We start from the raw sequence: 21,847 nt of genomic DNA on the forward strand, positions 1-21,847 counted from the left end.
TCAATTTACGGCGTCGATGTGACATCATTGTCATGGAAGGACAACAAGATTTTTAATCTTCTTTCAACTTACATCGGTATGAAACCAATCTTGATGATTGGTCAAAACGAAAATTTACCTGCAACATCTTCCTCCATAAAACGTTACGACAAAAAGGACAAGACATTCAAAATGATTTCCTGCCCAGAAATAATTAAAGAGTACAGTCGTCATATGGGTGGCGTAGATTTACTTGACAGCTGTATGGGTCGTCATAAAATCACGATGAAAAGTCGTAAATGGACCAACAGAATGTTTTATCACTTACTAGACTTAACATGTGCTAATGCATGGATTCTGTACAAACGAATTAATAAGAATCGCCTCGGATATAAAGAAATGCGTCTTATTGATTTTAAGTTAAAAGTCGCGGATTCCCTATTTAGTTTCAAATCTTTTGAAGCCCCTATACGTGAGCGTCCTAACCTCTAGCCGTTTTTAGGGGAAAAAAAAAAGAGGAAACCGAATTCTTCTGTAGCTTTATCAAAAGACACTGGACTACAATGGGGAAAAAAGGCAGATGTAAGTATCCAAATTGTTCGGGACAAACAAAAATGTTTTGTTCTGAATGTAAAGTAAATTTATGTATGAGATCGGAAAAAAATTGCTTTTATAATTATCAACATTTTTAAGATATAATAAGTATCGACTATATAAAAAAAAATTTTCCAAAACACTTTTGCTTAGTAAGTTATGCACCAAATTTTATATCATTTTATATGAACATTTATGAAATATGAATACATTTTTAATAAATTACTTTCCTTGCAATATAAGCCACATTTTAATCGTTTGAATACAAAGTTAAGCTCATTTGGGTATTGAAGTAAAAAATGAAGCGAATGCCCAGTGTATCTTTAAGGATACAACCATTATTTTTAAAAAAATCGTCGAAGAAATCACGTTCCACATATATTTTTACATAACATATAAATTTTTTACAAAAATCTGAGGCCTTGGGCATTTAAGGGTTAAACTTATTACCTACCTACTTATTTCATGATTAATGCTGCAGTTTAGTATTGTGTATTGTCAGGAGACCTCTTTTGAGTTATTAATTAAGAAAATGTTTATTTAATATTTACAAATTTAGTGTTACAAATTAAAGAAAAAGAAACAATCAGGCTTCGCCGCTCGTTAGGTGTGTATTTTTCCGACGCCACTCGACAACTCTGCTTCATCTCAGATGCCACCCCTTGGCTATTACTCTTTTTTATACAGGTTGCCAGATTGTTGGCAGTATGTAATGTAATCTAAGAAAATATGTACATACATACATACATAAGTAAGTGTGCATTTCTTAGTAAACATTAATTTTCGTTGATATCTATTTGTTTTTCTTCATACATTCGATTATCCGGATTTTCGATTATCCGAATGCCTATCGACAACAATTAGTCCGGTTAATCGAGTTTCTACTGTATATAGTTTATGGTAGTCGAAGTAATTCGTTGAAAAATTGTATTTATTTTTTTCATTGAACTATAGTACACCGTTTGCTACCTATTTTCATATCTTATCTTATATATTGACCGAATATAGGAAACCAAAAACTAGAGAAAGTATTCACCTGATTTTATGTCAAGAGCTTACATTTTTGTCAGAAAAAAGGAGTGTTTTTATAATGTTTGCCGTTGGCAATGAGGTTCAAATATTCGGTATCTGGGGGCTTGTGCAGCTATGACGAGGTTATGACTTGAAATAATCAATCATGCAGGTACGATTTGTGCAAAAGTTTAGCACAATATATTCTTTGGAGCTTCATTATATGGTAAGTTGGTGTGGTTGTGGTCTGATTTGTTATATTTCTAGGGTATTTCAGGATTATTTAACTATCGAATTTGCTAAAAATAAGTTTAGCTGTTTTTGATATATGAGATTTCACCTAAATTTTAAAAAAAGTAACGCTTATTTTTTTGTTATCGGTTTTCAATTTAATTTATAAAATTTTGTATTCCTGACGTATTTCTGTATTGAGTTATCACTCTTTTAGTAGTTTCAACGTTGGTTCCAACCTAGGAGAAGAGGTAAATTTCACTTTGGTAAAGGAAGTGCCAAAAAGATTTAATCTGAGCGAATGTGAAAGATATAACTTTAGAAATGAGTAAAAATGTACATTACACTTATTAGAAACTTGAAAATTTTAATTTTTAGCCCATAGGGGATTTTACAACTCAATTCTCCGTACAAGTGAAAATAGTCCGTTTATGCCCATCTGCAATACAAACCATTTGTGGCAAACTTCTGCAAAATATCTAGTTTTACAGGGTTTGCTCGGAAAGTAAAAGGACTGATTTGCACTTGAACATGTGCAGGGTGTTCGCGAAGATGGTCCCAAAAGTGCTTACTGACGACCAGAAATTGCGGCGAGTGGAAGTGTGCCAAGAAAATTTGAAAATGTGTAAAGTGATCCCCAGTTTTTGAATAACGTAATCACATATGACGAATCAAGGATCTTTGAGTATGAAAGGCCGAATAATGGCAACCATTTTAAGACAACAGAGAGGATCCAAGCAGCCTGCACCTTTGCTCTCAAGGCTATTCCAAAGAATGCCTTCCGTGACACCTTCAGTGCATGGAAATCGACAGAAGGAACCTATTTTGAAAATTTTAAAAGAATTGTAACGATTGGTTCAATAAATTTCTTAAATCGGCTCAGTTCTATTTCTTCCCTGACAAACCTTGTATTTTATTATTGCATGCACGGAGGGGCAGACAATCAATCGAAATTCATGCTGATCAACTATATATATATTACCCTACATCTATCCCGATTTGCTTTAGATGGTACAAACAACTGTTAGGTGAACAAAACTCTTGTACTCTGTATCAACATGCTGCGAATTTTTAAAAAGTTACGTAAAAGCAACAACTCTACGTCGATATTAATTTATTCATAGCATTCGTAAACATACGTATATTGAATATTTCTATGACTCAAATGACAATGATTAGCATTGCTGGTTTGATTCTAACACTTTATTTGTATGACTGCCATTTTCTGGGTTCGAATTTCCTTTAACTTGTTTAAAAAAGCGCTGCCAAGTAAAAACTTCATATTGTCATTTTATCATTATGTCAACAAACAAAATGTTTTCAGTAAGAAATATGTATTTCAATAATTCAATATTTTTTTATGCAACTCAATCCATTAAATGCCTTTGGTGATTAATATTCCCAAGACTTTTTCATGATATCGAATTGCTTTTAAGAGACTTTGTTACTAATTACAATAGACACTACGTAAGCAAACGCATAGTTGTACATTAAGTCTACTTATATCCTAGTATGTAAATAACTGAGTTTCCTAATACGATTTATTAAACACCTACAGTATTGGCAAGTGCTATTGTTCTTATGCAAGCATATGCATCTAGCTGTTTTTGAGGTTGGCTTTCTTTGCCGTTGTCTGTCAGTTCTACTTCTTTGTTTGCTATTTTAGTGGAAATTGTGAGAATAGACATTTTTTAATCAGCATGAGTGTGCTTGAAATTTCATCTAACTCAGGCATACACAAAGGTGTTATACGCACAAAGGAATTTGGCATATTTTCCAACCGCTATTATGGTTTTAAAGGGTGATATGGCATGGACTCGAAGATTTTTAGTGGCGGTCATGAGGTAGAAATATGGAAGTTCTTCAGCTTCACACCAACTTTTCCTTACAAATTATTTCATCTATTCTCCCCGTTAAGAATAATAGTGAAAACGGATCCATTCAAGTTACTTTCTTCAAATATGACTGTATAGGACTGTTTAGAAACCGCGCTTTCTTTCTCACAATCCCTTTTTTCCTCTATCTATCTCACTACATTCACTCTCTCCATATCACCACAATATATATATAAGTTTGAAATATTTTACTGGACCATTAAAATACGTACCGGTGCATTTAATGCTTTTCTTCCGATTCTACTTTTTATTGCCTTCCTGACTACTTCATCAAAGCTTGTTTCTGCATTTTAGTATTAATTTAAAACTAAATTAAATTTAAAATTTTGCGGTAAAGACATATTCTAAGGAATTTTTGGGTCGAAAACTATAATATACTTTTAATCCTTAATTTTTTCATAGAAGCGTCATTCTTTCCAGTTACTAACATATGCCACATATGTATATGCATATTTTTTCTCAGAATCCAAGACATATATGATTGAATTGAAAAATTCTATTGATAACATAACGCCTGGATATGCTTGAATATAAATTCATCTTCACTTTTTCTCGGTAGACAATCACGCTCTATCTCACCTTGTAATAACAAACTCAAAAAGTGCAGCTTGTAGTCTTTGTAATTTCTAATATATTTCAACACCCTGTACTCTCAACTATTCGGATATGGATTCTCACTTACGGTAGTCGCTTTGTGAAATTTCCTTTGCAGCGCTCGATGCACCTTCTACACCACATATTCTACATACATTGTGGTATCACCGTTTGGTCGAGTGTTTGTACTTGTATGTAGGTGTGTCAGAGAAAGATATGTACTTCGCTATAACGCACCATAGATAGTTGGGCAAAAACCCAGTTTTGGGGGAACGGTGTATAAAGCTAAACAAAGAATTTCACTATGCTTCGCTCAACTTGCTCCTCTATCACTCCCGATCTATGATAGTCGCTACCTATGTATGCCAGAATCAATATTCTTCTGTTCAAATTTTTTGTGTTTAGAAAACTATTTTGGCTTCATTTCACATTGCGGCAATAAAATCGTGGCGCCGCTGTGTTTGTAAACTTATCAAAGAATGAACATACAGATTTACATTTCAGTATTAGTGTGTTCTAGAATTTAGACAAATTTTGGACATTTGGAAAAAAAAATTAAATTAGAAATCAGAAAATATTCGGGACTTCAAAAGCTGCAATATTATTGAAATTTCATTAGTTTGTTTCATTGTCGAAAAATTTGTATTTGTAGTTGTAAAATTGCAGCCGATACCTTCTTGCGATTATTGCCTCAATTAAAAATTCTTGATTAACAAATATTTATGTATATGAAATGGTTGGAGAATTTGGTTTGGTTTTGAATCAGCGATCCATTCTTCCTGGAAAGATCACCTTCCTGACTGAAACTGACTGAACTGACGTGAAATATTTCTAACAAAATGCTAACCAGAGTCATTTCGAATGAGCTTTTTTTGGTCCTCAATATTTTCTCTATTTGTAATAAACCCTTCCTTCTCATGAACTTTCCGACACAAAGGAGACAGTAGGTATATATCCGTAGTACTTACGCACATCCAATCAGACGAAATTATTGCGAATACGAGTACAATCGATCCGTTTTTAATATCTGAGCGATGTTGGTGTCGCTATAAAGCACATTAAATATATCTTTCCGTATTATTGAAAACTTGTAATGTGCAAATGTTTAGAAATTCCACGCAATCATTCCACAGAAAGCGTCAAGGCCTTGCCTTTAATCATCGAAAATACATAAAAGTTTAATTCAGATAACACTACATGGCTCAAGTTTGACAAAATTTTTAATTACACTCAATGTTTATCAAGTTTTTATTATTCGGTGTAAAAAGGGGACCTGCGGTCTGACGCCCCTCCTTATTTCATATTCTACTATTGATTGAACATCATTTTAGTTGGCTTGGGCTCGTGTTATCGTCATTAGCAAACTAATAAATATGAGCGTGTGCTTTTCTCACTGCTCTGTGCGACAGACAGTCAATAATTTAGAATTTTTTAAATTTATTTGCTATTACAACAAAAAAAGCAAAAGTTTTCAGTGTCCACAACCAATGTATGGATACACGGTAAAATCATTTGACTTAACTTACATGCTTCGAAATTTATTTTTATTTTCGATACTAAATATTGTTGTTCTTATTTTTTCGGTTTCACTGTATTTCGATTTATATGTGAATGCAGTTTTATTTGTAGGACCAATTTGTTGAGTTGGGCTTTGGGGCGTTGTCCTGTTACACGTTCGTCTCAATTAATTTCAAAAATGGTAATGCCAAAAAGGAAGTAGATTCTTGGAAACAAAGAATTTGCTCAACAATTTTAGATTTCAAATGGGTAGATTTTTGCTTAAAGTTTGAAACAGTTTTAGTAAAAAATTGAGAGTGAATGTGTTGGTCAGTGTTAGTATATACATATATAAATAATACTCCCAACTTCGATTTCTTAAAAAAGTCAAAATTACTTTTACTTGGTTTGGCAGGATTACTATGACTTAAATACTCTACTGTGATCAAATTAAAATGTGAATTTTGTTTATTTCATCTCTTTCAAAGTAATCTTTTTTCAGTAATCGTAGCATTTGGAAAAATCTTCCGTCGTGATGGCCATCAGAGCCTTCTTCGATTCAGCTTTTATATCCTCAACTGAGTCAAAACGGTGCCTTCGGAGTGGTCATGTGAATTTGCTGAATATCCAGAAGTTACACGAAGGTAAATCAGGCGAATGCGGTGGTTGCGGCACAATATTTGTTGAAAATGTGGCGAAATGATCAGAATAACCAGTGCAGTATGAGATGATGCATTATCGCACTTCTTTTCTCAACAAATTTCGACATCGCAAAAAACGAAAAACTCACTTTTAGCAGCTCACAAAACGACGCGTATCTCAAATTCTAATGAATATTTTGACGGGAAATTTAGCATAGATGTCACTAACAGTACTACCAACTTACAGAAAATAAATTTACGAATTCGAAAAACACACAGTAGTATGAACATATATCTTGTAGGTAGTAATAATTATTGAAGAACCTCAAGATCATTTTTTTCAGTTACTTCTTTTGTTGGCAAAATATCTTTAAAAAATTTTAAAAGGATTATTAACTAAAGCAATCAAGAAAATGTGCTTGTAATGTGCTTGTAATTAGTTGTAGTCAAGAAAATAAAAAATTAATCAGAAGATCGATGATGACTATATGTATATGGGGCTTAACTATATGCTTTCGTACTTTTGTAGTAAATAAATATCGTGGTAAAGACAGTGCACGCATGATTCTATGAGTACACACAACAACCTGTAAGCCACTTTTTAAATATCAATTAACCCAAAACTTTTAGATTAAAGCTTGTTTGCGAGCATTATATTATGCATACTTATGTTTATGTAAGTGTGTGTGTTTTTTATGAGCGACCCAGCTCCTTAAACATGTATACAAGCAGTCTAAAATTATATGTGGGTATGAGGGAGTACGTGGGATGACGTGTGTAGCGATTGCAATAACTAGAAAAGTGAACCAAACCCAAAAACCTTAAATATTTAAACGCTCAAGACGGCTCTGAGTGCAGCCGCTGGCTGCGCTTGTAACAGTTCATTACAACAGTATATGCTGGCAGGCAGCATTTTTGCAAATATTTACATTTCTTGATTGATCAGAGGACAGCAAAGGTTATTAAAGAAATTTTGGTTAGCTTCTCATCAATATATTATTTGTATATACGAGCAGCTGCCTAACTGCAATAGCAACAAAATGTTATTTTAATTTCAGTAAATCCTCAACAAAGCTTCTTTATCATTTTACCTACCTCCTACTTTTTTTGCAAGTTAATCTATGTATTTCTCTAATGAAAATTAATTAGATACCCTGACAATTTTTTTATGTGATTACATGTCAATATGTGTGCCTACTGAAAATTTTCGTATTAATTTAAAAAAGATTAGTCTACGATTATCATCTTGATTGGTTATTCGTGTTCTCTGTGGTACAAATGACGTAAAGCCAAGCGTCATAACGTAATAATTGAACAAATTGAATTCAGTAATATATGTACAAACTAACACTTTGAATACTGAATTTATGTAGTTTTTTAGAGTTTTTTAGAACACGATTAGCAATAGCTTGGTTATGAAGGAAAATGATAAATGAACCTACAGGTAAGAGTACATAATTCGGTGAAAAGTAAGAATCTAAGTCCAACGTGATGAACAACCAAAAAAGCATAATTCGTTTGGAAATAAGTCACAGCAAATTCAGCGGAGAAAGAAAAAAGTAAAAACAGCTATAAATAATTTCCGTAAATGTTGTCGATTGGATATCTGGTACACTTATTCAGATTTAAAATCTAGCCGCTAAGGTTAATCTGAGAATAGGAGTTTTTGACGTCACACCAAATGATCTCTTAGTAAATCACATAAGAATGATATAATACGATTTGTGTGTCACAAATGATAACGAAATTCGTAAAAATTAAACAAACAACAATAAAATGGCTAAGTTCGGGTGAAAACGACTATACTTGTAAGGTATTCTCACAAGTTCCACATATATAAATACTATGAAAAGGAACAGAATGTTTGTTGCTTACAGAACACTTTAACCGTCCGGTCAATGACCGGGTATCCATTTCAATTTAGATGCCAATTTTTCTTAACTCCTGCTCAAAAAAATTTGATGGTCGCCTGGATCCCCAAAATTAAAGTTATTTGACAACCATTTTTCGTCAAAATTTTTTAGAATCAATTATTTAATAAAAGTTATTAACTATCAAACTTTATACCTCCTCCGTTCAATAACCAGGCACCCGGATACCCGCTGAGATTTATATATACTATATAAATGACGGGTTTACACACACTTAAGAGATTATTTATCAAAGTATTCAGATTGTATTTATAAATTAATAATAGACAATATAGTTTAAAATTTTTTTATTTTAACAATAATTCTTGTTATAAACAATAACAAAAATAGTTAGTAAGAACAAAATAACTCCATTTTTATTTATTTTAGTAATTAATATAAGTAAATTAATATAAGTAAAACAACTTTCTATTTTTTTACTATTTGTTTATTTATATTTTTTTATTTATTTTGATACAGAATTAAAGTATATTAAGTTATTATGTACATCCTTCCCATGTCGTGGTTGTAATACAGTGTTCATCAAAAATAGGTTTGTTAAATACTGAATTCAGTTTCAAGATATTCATAGCATACACCAGTAACCTTTTTCCTGTATTGACAGCTCCAACAAGAAATGATTCAATCGCCACTTCGTTGAGAAATTGTGCATTATTCGCACGATTTTTCAATGAATGGAGTACACAGCTCTCTGCCCAATTTTATGGCCGCCTGGATCCCCAAAACCGATAAAATAAGCTTTAACAAGCATTTTATTATTATCATAATACAGAATATGTACCGCAAGGCAGGCAATATCGAGAATATTGTAAAAAATGCTAGAGGCCATCGTTGAGTTGATCTTTTTGTAGTATATCTACCAAGCATTTTATCCATCGTGTCTACTCCAGCTTTAGATCAGTTATAAAACTTGATGATTTCGGGTTTTTTCTTTGAACTATCACTAATTTTTGCTTTGTGATGCATTGATGATAATATAATTACTACCTCGTTTTTTTTTTTTTTTTTTTTTTTTTTTTTTTTTTTTTTTTTTTTTTTTTTTTTTTTTACTTTTTTGTTTTTTTTTTTTTTTGTTTTTTTTTGGCACATAACTATAAAGGGTTACTTTTTCATGAAAGCCAAACACAGTGGATAATTCTTTTCGTTTGTTCGTTCGTTTTTGAAACAGCCATTGCTGGTGGAATATATGCTTTATTTTTCTTCAGAATACTAACAGTCGTCAAGTTCCAAGATAGTAAAAATTTTGCTAGTGGAGGAGCTGTGAAGAAATTATTCATTGTAATGTTTCTGTGTTTCTACGGGATCCTTTGTATGGTGCCACCAAGTCTTTAAAAACTCGTTCACCAACATTGCTTCACAGCCATATTTCGATTTCCCAGTGGAAAGCTATCCAGTAAGTGGATACGTATTTTCCTCATCATATATCCACCATACTTTAATTCCATATTTAGCTGACTTTGATGTAATGTATTGAGTGAATCTAGTTCGACCTCGGTATGGATAAAGTTGCTCGGCGATTGTTACGTATTCTGTTGGTTTATAATGTTTTGCTAAATTAATATTTAACATTGTCCAAATGTCTCGTTTTGGAGCAGCTTTATCACTTTCTAAGCGCTGTGCTCTAGTATTGGCATCGTCAAATCGAATAAAACGAATAATATTCCGGAAGCGATTGGTACTCATTGCTGCGCGATATAATGGATATGAATACAGCTGCCCCATTTCCCTTACATTGTCAGTATGTAGTTGCGTCAGAAGTTATCAAAAAAGCCAAAAATGCATAAAATTCCTGCAGCTCGAGATTTTTCCACTCCAATTGTTTATTTTTTTCTGGATATTTTTCATTATATGCTGTATACGTTGAGACTGCCTTTTTATTCTTATGGCGTATAATGATATCAACCATTTCCGGTGTGAAAAATAATTTAAATGTGTCTAGATTAGACAACAAATTGGTGTTTCTATTAGGTCCACACTTCTCGCACAATATTACGTCTCACAGCTTGATGATCACTTGCTGGCGTCGCAGCCTACTGAGTACCATCTTTTGCTTTCAGTCCAGACAACGCTTCTATTTCCTTGAGGACGGGTAACCCTATGGTAAAAAATAACTAATTATCATACTATTATATAATATAAAGTATATTATTATTACTAATTACCATTTTTTTTAACATGAAAACATAAAATAAATAATTTACTTGAAAATAAAATAAATAAATCTCACCTTACCGTCGAAAACTCGTTGAATCAGCCATTGTTTTTAGATTAAATACAATTTGTTTATTGATAATATTTATTTTCACTTATCTCTATATACTTTGTAGATTTCCAACTCAACACGTTCTTTCTTTTCGTCCGAAATGGAAAGGGGAGAGATAAGACACTACATATATAGTTATTTCCTATGCCATTTAACCAACTTACGCAGAAAAAAAATTTTACTCAGTATACTTCTTCTACATCTGCTCCACCTGGGTTCCCGGTCACTGAACGAATAGTGAAAGTTTGGTCATTGACCGCACGGTTAAACTAAAAAGTGTTTTTGTTTTTATACAAACTGTTGAAGTCTCTGCAAATTTTTTTGAATGAGAGAACCTCCAACAAAAAAAGCGTATTAAGACAAAAACGAAATTACTTACTAAATGGCCAAATAGAGTTTTATTGATTGTGTGGGATGATTAAGGTCACAGTCAAAATTATGTTGTCGCATTTCTTATGAAAATTCTCAATTTTAAATATTGACATAAACTTATGCAACATTTCAAAAAAATATTGAGACAAGTTCCGATCCCTAAGATTTTTATTTATTTTCCTTAAAATTCATGATACTGACCATACATTAATTATCTTTGAGGTAAACAAGGATAAATTAAACTAATTTTTAAAATTGATAGAACTATATGCGTAAAAAACAGATAAGTCCTTATTAATGCATGTATATTAACCTATAAATACTACCTCTTCCACCTTATGTGAAAATTACACCATTTATATATGATCTTTATAACCTTTATCTATGTAGATAATAAAGTCAACAGGAAGTTTTAAATGTTTATATAATGTTTATGGTAGTGAGGGATTACGTTATACCATTCAGAGAAATATATTCTCTCTGAATTTTATTAAGATTTCACATATTGACCGATATATAGAAGATAAAGCCAAGTGAAATTAGTTTACATCGGCTGTAGGCGTGGTTATACCATGGTCCGATTTCGCATATTTTCAAAACGTAAGGGAGGAATATTTGTATAATATTGCACACTTAATCTAGTTACCGCACAGCATTAATTTGAATTTTTCCTCTTTGTGGTCGCACAAATGACGGCGCCTATGCTCTTAGCTTCTTAGCAACGCCTCGACTCCATAATTTCCCCGCAAATTTTATGGCCGGTTTCTTGTTGTGCTGCGCCGCTGGGGTGTCTTTACATTTAGAATGTTGTCCTTACGAATATGGTATGTATGATCTCGGGCAAAACAAATATAGTGGTAATAGTATGGCTACAAATGATTGCCAACGAATTGTTTGGCGTTCTTGGAACAAATCGATTCAAACATATGTTTATTAATCTGTATCAAAAATATGTTAGAAGTACTTTTAAGAAAACAACACTCTTAATCAGCCAGTCATACATAACTGATTTGCGTTTTATCTCAATCTCTCGCTTTTCACAGCATAAAATTACCCTTCCATTACCATTAGGATAACGTGATATTTTCTCAGCAGCAGCTATGCCACAATAATGCAGTGTTAATTTCAACACATTTTAAAAAACAGCAATATGATGATTCGGTTGATATGTACGTTTATAAGTGTGAGTGTAATTGTCTGGGAGTGCAAGTAATCGTTACGTAATTTTATTTCGACAGCGCTTAGCTAGCTGTAGCGCTAAAGTGTCTCCTTGCCAAGGGTGAACGAGTAGGGTGTGGACGCATAACCTTCAATTGAAAGCTTTTCAATTTTATATAGATAAATACTCCCTTTACAATATGTTACTCAGCGATTATTTTACTCTGCTATTGATATTGCTGCACGATTATAGCGTTCGAGCTGCTGGTGCTACCTACTCTTAAGGATGAGTTTTAGACGTAAATGCTTGATATACTAATTTGTTCAACCCTCTTATCAGAACTTCTTATTTCATTGTGCTTTTTGCTTTAGCTGTTAATCCTTCTCACTCATTAATTATGCTCTTGCACATAAACTTGTTGCTACAGAGTTGACTCTGAATGTGCTTTGTTCACCTACAGGTTGTCTGTATCACCTAAAACATATCTATGGGTTATATATTTAAAAGTTATCAGCTATACGTTCGCTAGGTAAAAATTGAGGTATATCGATAAAATTTGGTACACATGTTTCTTTAAACCATGAAAACTTTGCTGATTTGCATGGGTGTAACCGAACCATTTCTACGCCTAAAAAAACGCCATTAATCGGAAAGTTGTAATGCATCATAACTAATATTATAGATTTAATTTAGTATTTATATTTTTAACTTTTTAACGATTTTTGCTACATAATGGAAACCCGTGGATCTTTGAAAAGCACTTCGCCAGCTAGATAACAAAATATCTTATCACGATGATGCCAAGGCATCGATTCTATTGCCATTCAACATGTTTCAAGTTTGCTTGTTATTTTTTTTAGTTCTTCGCTTTTGTTACCCGTTTTCCGGCATTTAAATGGCTGTGGGGTTGGAAGTTGTTCGGTGGTTGAAAGCTGTTTGTCTTGATGACGCTTTTAAATGTGAGCGCAGTGTAGCATTGCATGAAGTTGGAGCGCGTGCGGATCCTTGATGACGGTAAAAATATTAAACACGCAATTTGCCATACGAGTCATAGAGCATTTTAAGTGTTACAACAACACGTGTGCAATCACAAACAAACAAGTAAAGTGGCGGAGAGAAGACATTGTGCACAAAATATGTGAGGTTGCAATGCCGTTACGCTGATTCGACTACGCGATATTCACATATGCATGCATGCATTTCATCCTTTTTTCTTAGGCGTCAATGCGAAATAACTGACAGCCAACTCAAGTGCAAGAATCTCTGTGCAGTCTTTGAGTTTCGAATATGTGTATGATCTCAACAGTAAGCAGCTTCATCACCCGATGAGTCATGCAGTTTTGTCAAGAGCCACAAAATCATCTCCCATATTCTTAGACTTTCACTGCCTCCCGCGGTAGCGCCGTGGCTCACTAGCAGCTCAAATGCTTTAGTATCGCACATTTTACTTAAATTAATTGTAATCTTTTAACTGTTATGTTGGCCCGGGGTCTTACCTAATATATTGATGATCATGGTCCCAGTATTCGTTATTATTATTTTTTTTCTTTGTATTTGTTTATCACAGAACTGTAGAAATTCTGTATTATGCCTTTATTTCAATTTTCAGTGCCCACATTTTGCACTCATACCATGGCGAACTCCTCATCGTTTCATACATCATCCGCAGCCACACGTCGTGACGTCAACAGCCGCGTCAATGTCATTTAGAGACATTTCTGTCTTCTGGAAGTTGCATTCTGCCCATGCTGCATTTCGTGTTCTTCTGTTGGTCTCGTGCTGTGCTTTTATGCCATATATACACTGATAGAATCAGCATGACTTTTCAACCCTTTCACGGCTTCTGATGTCGGTGTTTACGTTGAATTTATTTCGTGCAATTTCTACTTTGCTTCGTTAGTATCCGGTATCCGTAACAAACAAGTCACACAACAGCGCATCGCACAAGACCACACTTTAAGACTAAACCCTTCCGTCCCTACCGGTCCAACCTCCTAACTGTTGGGTAGTATTTATGCACCGCTACAGCACAATAATCGGCTGCGTCACTTTGTCAGGTCAAGGAGAAAAAATTGCGTTAAGTGTGGGCTTAAAGAAATATCGTTCAAAAGAGTCCTCACTCCACCGAAATTTGTTTTCTCAATTGTTTCCTTTTCGTTGTTAAGCGCAAGTAATCATTTAATCTTTCGCACCGATTTCTTCTGATTCTCTCAGATAATGAGTGGAAATCTTTTTTTTATGACAGAGATTTAATGATAAAACAATTATTATCGATTAAGAGTTGGGTTTTTTTGGTTAGGTTACTGAAAAGGGAAAGTATTTTTCATAAACTAAGCCTACAATATTAATGGCTGAAAGCAAACACAACAATTTAGAAATCAAACTCCCAGATAACATTGCCATTGTATATATGTGGTGTAATATTTGATATATTAAGGCAGAGCGTTGAGTCTGAGTGACCTGCCAAAGCTCTTCTTATCATTAAGCTTCAAAAGATCAGATATTTCTTTTTTAAAGAACATTGGAATTGGATTCCAAGTTATACTATTATGAAACTTAAAGGCCTACCGATATTCAAAAATAGTATTTCGAGTTTTGGCGACTCATCTAGTATGGTGAATCCAGCCGAGGTCGTGAACCCTTCAAAAAGATTTTCTCGCATTTTTTTTTTTTTAAATTAGTTGCTTTTCCGGAAACTAATGATGCTGTGCGCTAAGTGAAAAAAGGCCCTGTTTTCATTGATCGAATAAAATGTTAAATGAATACCATAATGGTGCTTCGAAACATGTCTATGACAACGTGACAGGTAATATAATATATTGTGAATTTATTCATATGAGCCCGAAAGAAAAAAGCAATCGACTGTATGGGTGTTTCAGAATGACTTGAATTCAAATAAAAACTGTTGCGCAAGAAACAATTTAAAACAAATGTTTGCCTGTTTTTTAGAAACTATGAACATGTCATAACTATACCAATAGAACAATACAGAGCAGTAAATTCTGTCATATAGTATGTCTCTCAAGAAATTAAAATAACCTACCATCCAAGGCAGATCTCACTTTACCACGACAATGCTAGCTCTCACACACCTCTCGAATAAACTGCATTTTTAGCACGTAAAACATCAATTTGAAGAGTTAAGAACCGAAAGTCCTGACTTGGCATCGAACGACTTCTTTTAATTCCTTTACGAGTAAAATAAGTTAAGAGGCCAACGTTTCAAGCTATTTTTATTTTGTGTACTTCACGCGCTATTTATTCTTACTAAATTATTCTTTAATTGATTACTTGCTTATTTAGTCTAAAATGTCCAGTTAATCATTTATCACTTTGAAAAGATTTGTTCATTTCGATTAACTGGGGAAAACAGAGTATTTAACCTGTTTGTATTTGCAGTTGGAAAATTTTTCCTCCTATGTTAATATCAGCTGAGCTGTGAAATTCGAATTTGATCCATTTCATACGCTATCTACATATATACAAAGTTGCTGTATAAACTGAACTATCGGAATGAACTAAAGTTGTAACATCACCTCGTTCGGAAAAGCTCCCTTTTTTATACATATCTTAGCTATAATGTTAGTTTTTTGCCAATTTTGTATTGCCTGACTCTTGCTCTCGTACAAATCTTTGTGTTTACCATACTTCGATTCTCAGAGCGGTTTGCCAACCCCTCCATGTTCCTTAGAATTAATTTTAAAAAATTATATACACCATTCTGATGAAAAATATATGTATGTAAAAGCCCTTCAAGCCCTCGCGAATTATTAGCCTATTAGCGCTTAAATCCAGTGAGGGTTGGTATTGTTTTCAAAGTGGCTTATTTAGTCTGGCTACTCGCTAACTTCACTCATAAAGGGGGAGCTCAGCTGCGGTTGCGCTTAACTGTTGTTCTAAAGCCTAACGCTTACTTACACGCGCATAAACATGGACATACTAGTTCTAATGCACATTTGCCATTTGTTAATTTCGTTTAGTTGCTTTATGCCGATGCTGGTGACATCTTTGGCGGGTCTAACCTAAGTAAGCAGCGAAGAAGTCAATGAACCCGTGCAACATATATATATTTGCTTAAGTATATATACACCATACTCCAATGCAATTACTTTTAAGATTTTTAAGCTGGTATAATTAATTATATTATCCAAAAGATAGGCAGAACTAATTATTTCTTTTTAGAACTACCATAATTCAATTTTATTTGCCGAAATCCATGTGGGAATATCACCCTTGACATGTACGTACATTTGGTACTGGAAATAAGTTCCATACTAAAACTCCTCCGTTCATTTGGTTTTTATACTCCTACAATATGCCGCTACAGATTATAATAGTTTTGTTTACCTAACGTTTTTACGTATCATATAAAACTATGCGAGAAAGATATAGGATATACATTGTCAATGATCAGGATAACGAAAACAGTTGAAATCGGGGTGACTGTCTGTCTGTCCGTCCGTCCGTCCGAGCAAGCTGTAACTTGGGTAAAACGTAAATATCTCGATAAAATCGGACCACTAGGACGCACACAAAAGGGCATTAAATTAAGATATGTAACTCTAATTATGCACAGGGATCGCAGTAGCAAGGAACATCTTTGGGAAACCTTTTATTAAGATTAATGACAATATTTCCTTAACGACTAAAGCTAAAGCAACCGAATTCGCCTACCGTAGATATTATAAGAACCTACCAACAATGTAAAAGGATAAAATCGCAATATAAGCTCGCTCACTCCCCATACTTATATGAAAAAGATCTCGGGAACCGACTCGCTGACTTCGACTGAATTTATAACTTGTCATTCTTCTTATATTCCTACGAAAACGGGAAAATACGGACTACAATCACGCCTACTTCCCATATAGCACAATTTGAAACTCTTTCACTTTCCAGTGTATAAACCCAGAAGTATTTAATGTAACGTAATAAAATTTTGCACTAATAATAATTTTAGAGTATGCCACCATATGACCAAACATTTCCCAAATCCAACAAAACGGTTCAAGACACTAGGTACCAAATATTCAGGTTCTAAAGTCGACTTTTGACCAAAAATGTAGGTCAATGTATAGGATATTCAATAAAAATCCAGAGAAAATCTTCTCTTTATAGTATATTTGTGTATTAAGAATGAGTTGAATCGGGTGAATACATTTCGCAGCTTCATATACCTAATATAGAGATTTCTAAACTTTCGGCTTACATTATGCTACATATATCGGCCACTATTTGAGTTGTCTCAATGAAAATTACAGAGCGTCTTTTACTTATGACGGTATTTTTTGTGACTAATGGAGATCTGTTTATGCGAAAACTTAACATAGCCCAAATATAACTAATATCACGATTTTCGATCATCCGGCTGACTTTACTCTTTATGATTATATGGTACCTTAATGAAACCCAGGAAAATTTTTTTTATAAATATTAATACGCGGCCTGTTATGATACGCTTCCTGTTGTGAGATCTTTAAAAAAAATTAAAATAAAAAAATAAAATAAAAAAACGTTAACTTCGGCTGCACCGAAGCTAATATACCCTTCACAGTTGCACTTCTTTTAGTAACTATGTGCCCACTTTGTATGGAAGCTATATGCTATAGTACTACGATCTGAACAATTTTTTCGGAGATTATGTTATTACCTTAAGCAGTAATCCATGTCAAATCTCGTGTAAATACCGCGTCAAATGAGAAAGTTTTTCATATTAGCCCTTGATTCCGATCGTTCGGTTTGTATAGTAGGTATATGTTATAGTGGTTCGAAATCGGCAGTTCCGACAAATGAGCAGTTTCTTGAAGAAAAAATGATGTTTGCAAAATTTCAAAACGATCTCTTGAAAACTGAGGGACTAGTTCGTATATATACAGACAGACGAACAGAGGAAGGGACAGAAGGATGGAGAGACGGACAGATAGACGAACATACTGATATACTATACACGCAGCCTTCTGGGTGTTAAAAACCTCGTGACGAACTTAATACACTCCGTTCAGGGTATAATACAGCTGGAAAGACATTAGCTACAGCGCAAAAGCCCAGTGTATATACCATAAAGCAATATATGAAGTTTAGGTACTTAAATAAATATATGATGTCTGTTATTCGTAGATTTTATTTCCTTTCGTCATGCACTGCTATTTAGTTACACACACTTTCACAGAAATTCTTCATGCAACTGTGAACACCATATGGTGTATGGATTTAAGCCCTCACACATAACCCTTTCCTAATTTCTGTACAAATTTATGTTTATAAAAAGTTTCAGCAGTTTTTCAAGCTTCTCTATGGCTCCGCCTGCTGACGTCAAGCATCCAAAGAAATTATTTTGTAATCTTAAGATTGTCAGAAGCATAAAATTTAAACTTAACTTCGCTTGACATAACACAGAAATAGCGACAAATTCACAAACAAAATGCTTTCGCATAATTATATGGCATGTGCAGCTCTTTGGATGATGGAGAAAATCTCATTTGGCACCTTTTTCGTTACCCCTTTCGTGTTTACATTTTGTTAGTTTATCTTATTCTTTTCATACAATATTTAGTCACAATTTCTTCTGTTTATTTGAATTATATCAATTTAAATACATTAAACTTTCAGCTACTTGAAAAAATACATCTTTGTAGTTACAGTAAATATATGGAAAGATAATGTTGACAAATAAAGAAAGCATGAAGACGATTATGTCTCGTTTCAGTTCAATATGCTTCATGATAATTCGACAGTGGGGCTTCATCGAATTTCTTATTTTTATCAAAAATGCATATATCAAAAAATGTTCAGTCATCGGTCCTGACGATGAGATAAATAGAAAGGAACCTTACTGGACTGTGGTACAGAGCAAACACACGAGTTTTTCCGCGTTCGCTGTGTTCTGGTGAATCACAGTACTGTAAGAGTGAGACATAAGATAATTCAGTTGTGGTGAAGGGGATGCAAAGAGGTGAAAATTTACTAATATGTTGACCACATATTGAAACTTAAAATATAATAATAATTGTACGTTATATACATATGTGAATCTTCATTGAGCATTGCTTTCGGTTCTTTATTTTCAAACCTTTTTGACCACCCATGAATTTCTACGTTTAAAGCCGACAAGTTTTGCATGTCCGTACATGTAGAGTAAGTTTACCACAAACTTGCACCAAAAATAAGTTAACTTTCAACTGAACTTTTGATTTTGGAGAATTATTCAAGTTTTAAGAAGCTTTCAGCTAACGAAGCTCATAAATCCATTGTCAGAAAAGCATTATGGATCTTTGCATAGCCTGTCCGGAAACAACCTCTATTGGAATTTTTTTGTTGTTGGTGGATAACTAGGATTGAGTTAGATCAAAAAATGAAAAAGTATGTTAAAATCCACGTAAGCTCTAACGCCTACCACCATAAGATGAGGAAGTAGCCTGTTACCGCCTGCGGTTAATCTTCATTATACCCATAACATCGGCGTTACTACTTTATCAAGCATTTTGAAAGTGTCGGTGGTTGGTATACTGATAGAAATTGTCATCGGAGGAGATTGCATACAAAGTATGCTTTTTATACTCTCGCAACAAAGTTGCTAAAGAGAGTTTCTAAAGAGAGTATTATAGTTAACGGTTGTTTGTAAGTCCTAAAACTAAAAGAGTCAATTATAGGGTTATATATACCAAAGTGATCAGGGTGACGACTAGAGTTGAAATCCGGATGTCTGTCTGTCCTCCGTCCGTCTGTCCATCGGTCCATCTGTCCGTCTGTCCGTCCGTCCATGCAAGCTGTAACTTAAGTAAAAATGGAGATATCATGATGAAACTTGGTACACGTATTTCCTGGCTTCATAAGAAGGTTAAGTTCGAAGATGGGCAAAATCGGCCTACTGCCACGCCCACAAAATGGCGGAAACGAAAACCTATAAAGTGTCATAACTAAGCCATAAACAAAGATATTAAAATGAAATTTGGCACAAAGGATCGCATTAGGGAGGGGCATATTTGGACGTAATTTTTTTGGAAAAGTGGGCGTGGCCCCGTCCGATACAAAGTTTTTTGTACATATCTCGAAAACTACTACAGCTATGTCAACCAGACTGTATAGAGTCGCCTCATTTAGGCATTTCCATATACACTTCAAAAATGGAAGAAATCGGGTAATAACCACGCCCACCTCCCATACAAAGGTTATGTTGAAAATCACAAAAAGTGCGTTAACCGACTAACAAAAAACGTCAGAAACACTAAATTTTACGGAAGAAATGCCAGAAGGAAGCTGTACGCATTTTTTTTTTTTTTTAATTGAAAATGGTCGTGGCGTCGCCCACTTATGGACCAAAAACCATATCTCAGGAAGTACTCAACCGGTTTCAATGAAATTCGGTACATAATATTTTCTTAACACTCTGATGATATGTACCAAATATAGGTGAAATCGGTTCACAAGCACGCCTGAAATCTCTATGATAACTTTATCATGCGAGAGTATAAAGTGTTCGGTGACACCTCAACTTAACCCTTCCGTACTTGTTATAGTATAGTTAGTGTTTAAAATAAGAGAACACAAAAAAATATTAATAAAGGCAAATAGGTGTATTGTTTTTCATAGTATTCTCCATTAAGATCTATTCACTGGTTGAGGTACAATAGAGTTTGGGTGACTCTCCATTGAATTCAACATTCCATAGATTAGCACTGATCCTTGATGTTCATCGTCAAACAAAAATTAGGTTAATGGTTGCTGAGTTAATCCATGTCTAAAGTTATAAAAAATAATCGCGCAAAAATGTTTGCGACATGATTATTTCGAATTAGTGTAAACAACTTATGTTATGTACCTTACCGAATAAGTTCTGTTCCAATTCAAATAGGGTGGTGAAGAATTGATAAGAAGAAGAAGCTTGCATTAGTATTGATATAGACCTTTCACCACTACCTTAGAGAGATCCGGTGGAGAAAGACCTAGCTGCGCTTGCTATCTCGAATTGGCGCCAAATTGCGAAAAGAAGAAACGACTGGCGCGCTGTTGTAAACTTCAACACCGAATAAAAAGAAGAAAAAGGGCTTATATGAAACGAATTTGCACTTTCACTGCTGCTTGCTAAAATCACGATGACGCTATAGCAACGACTGTTTTGCCATTATTACAACAAGACGATTTATGTTCGCTTTTTTTGTAATTACACAGATTTTTTGTTACCGTGTTTTCCGGCTTTTAAAGGTCTGTTAGTTTGGTAGCTGTTTGATAGTTGAATGACAATCATGCATCATTGCATCGCCGCATAGGATTAGAGCTTGATGACGGTGCAAATATTAAACACGCAATTTGTCGCAGAAGCCGTAGAGTATTTGATGTAGTACGCACACAAGCGTTAAAAAAAACAACCTAAGAGACGGAGTAACGAAAACGAACACAAACGAAAATGAGCTCGCAATGCCGTCACGCTGACTCGACTACTGAATGGCATAGTGCACTTTTGAACGACAAACACTTCTTACTTTGTTTTTGTGCATATGTGCGCGGGCCTCTGCACCTCAATTTGTTGTGGATGTGTCTGGCAGAAGTGCTTAAGTGCAATCAACCTCAGCACTCAAAGGGATATGATTTTATCATCAGCCAAAATCATCGTCTTTCGTTTTTATTTAATTCTTTGGACTCCGTACTCGCGTGTCGTAGCGTAGCTTCCATGCAATTCCTTA

Source organism: Bactrocera latifrons, unplaced genomic scaffold (assembly GCF_001853355.1).
Source record: "Bactrocera latifrons isolate USDA-ARS-PBARC rearing strain unplaced genomic scaffold, ASM185335v1 scaffold_201, whole genome shotgun sequence".
Classification (NCBI taxonomy): domain Eukaryota; kingdom Metazoa; phylum Arthropoda; class Insecta; order Diptera; family Tephritidae; genus Bactrocera; species Bactrocera latifrons.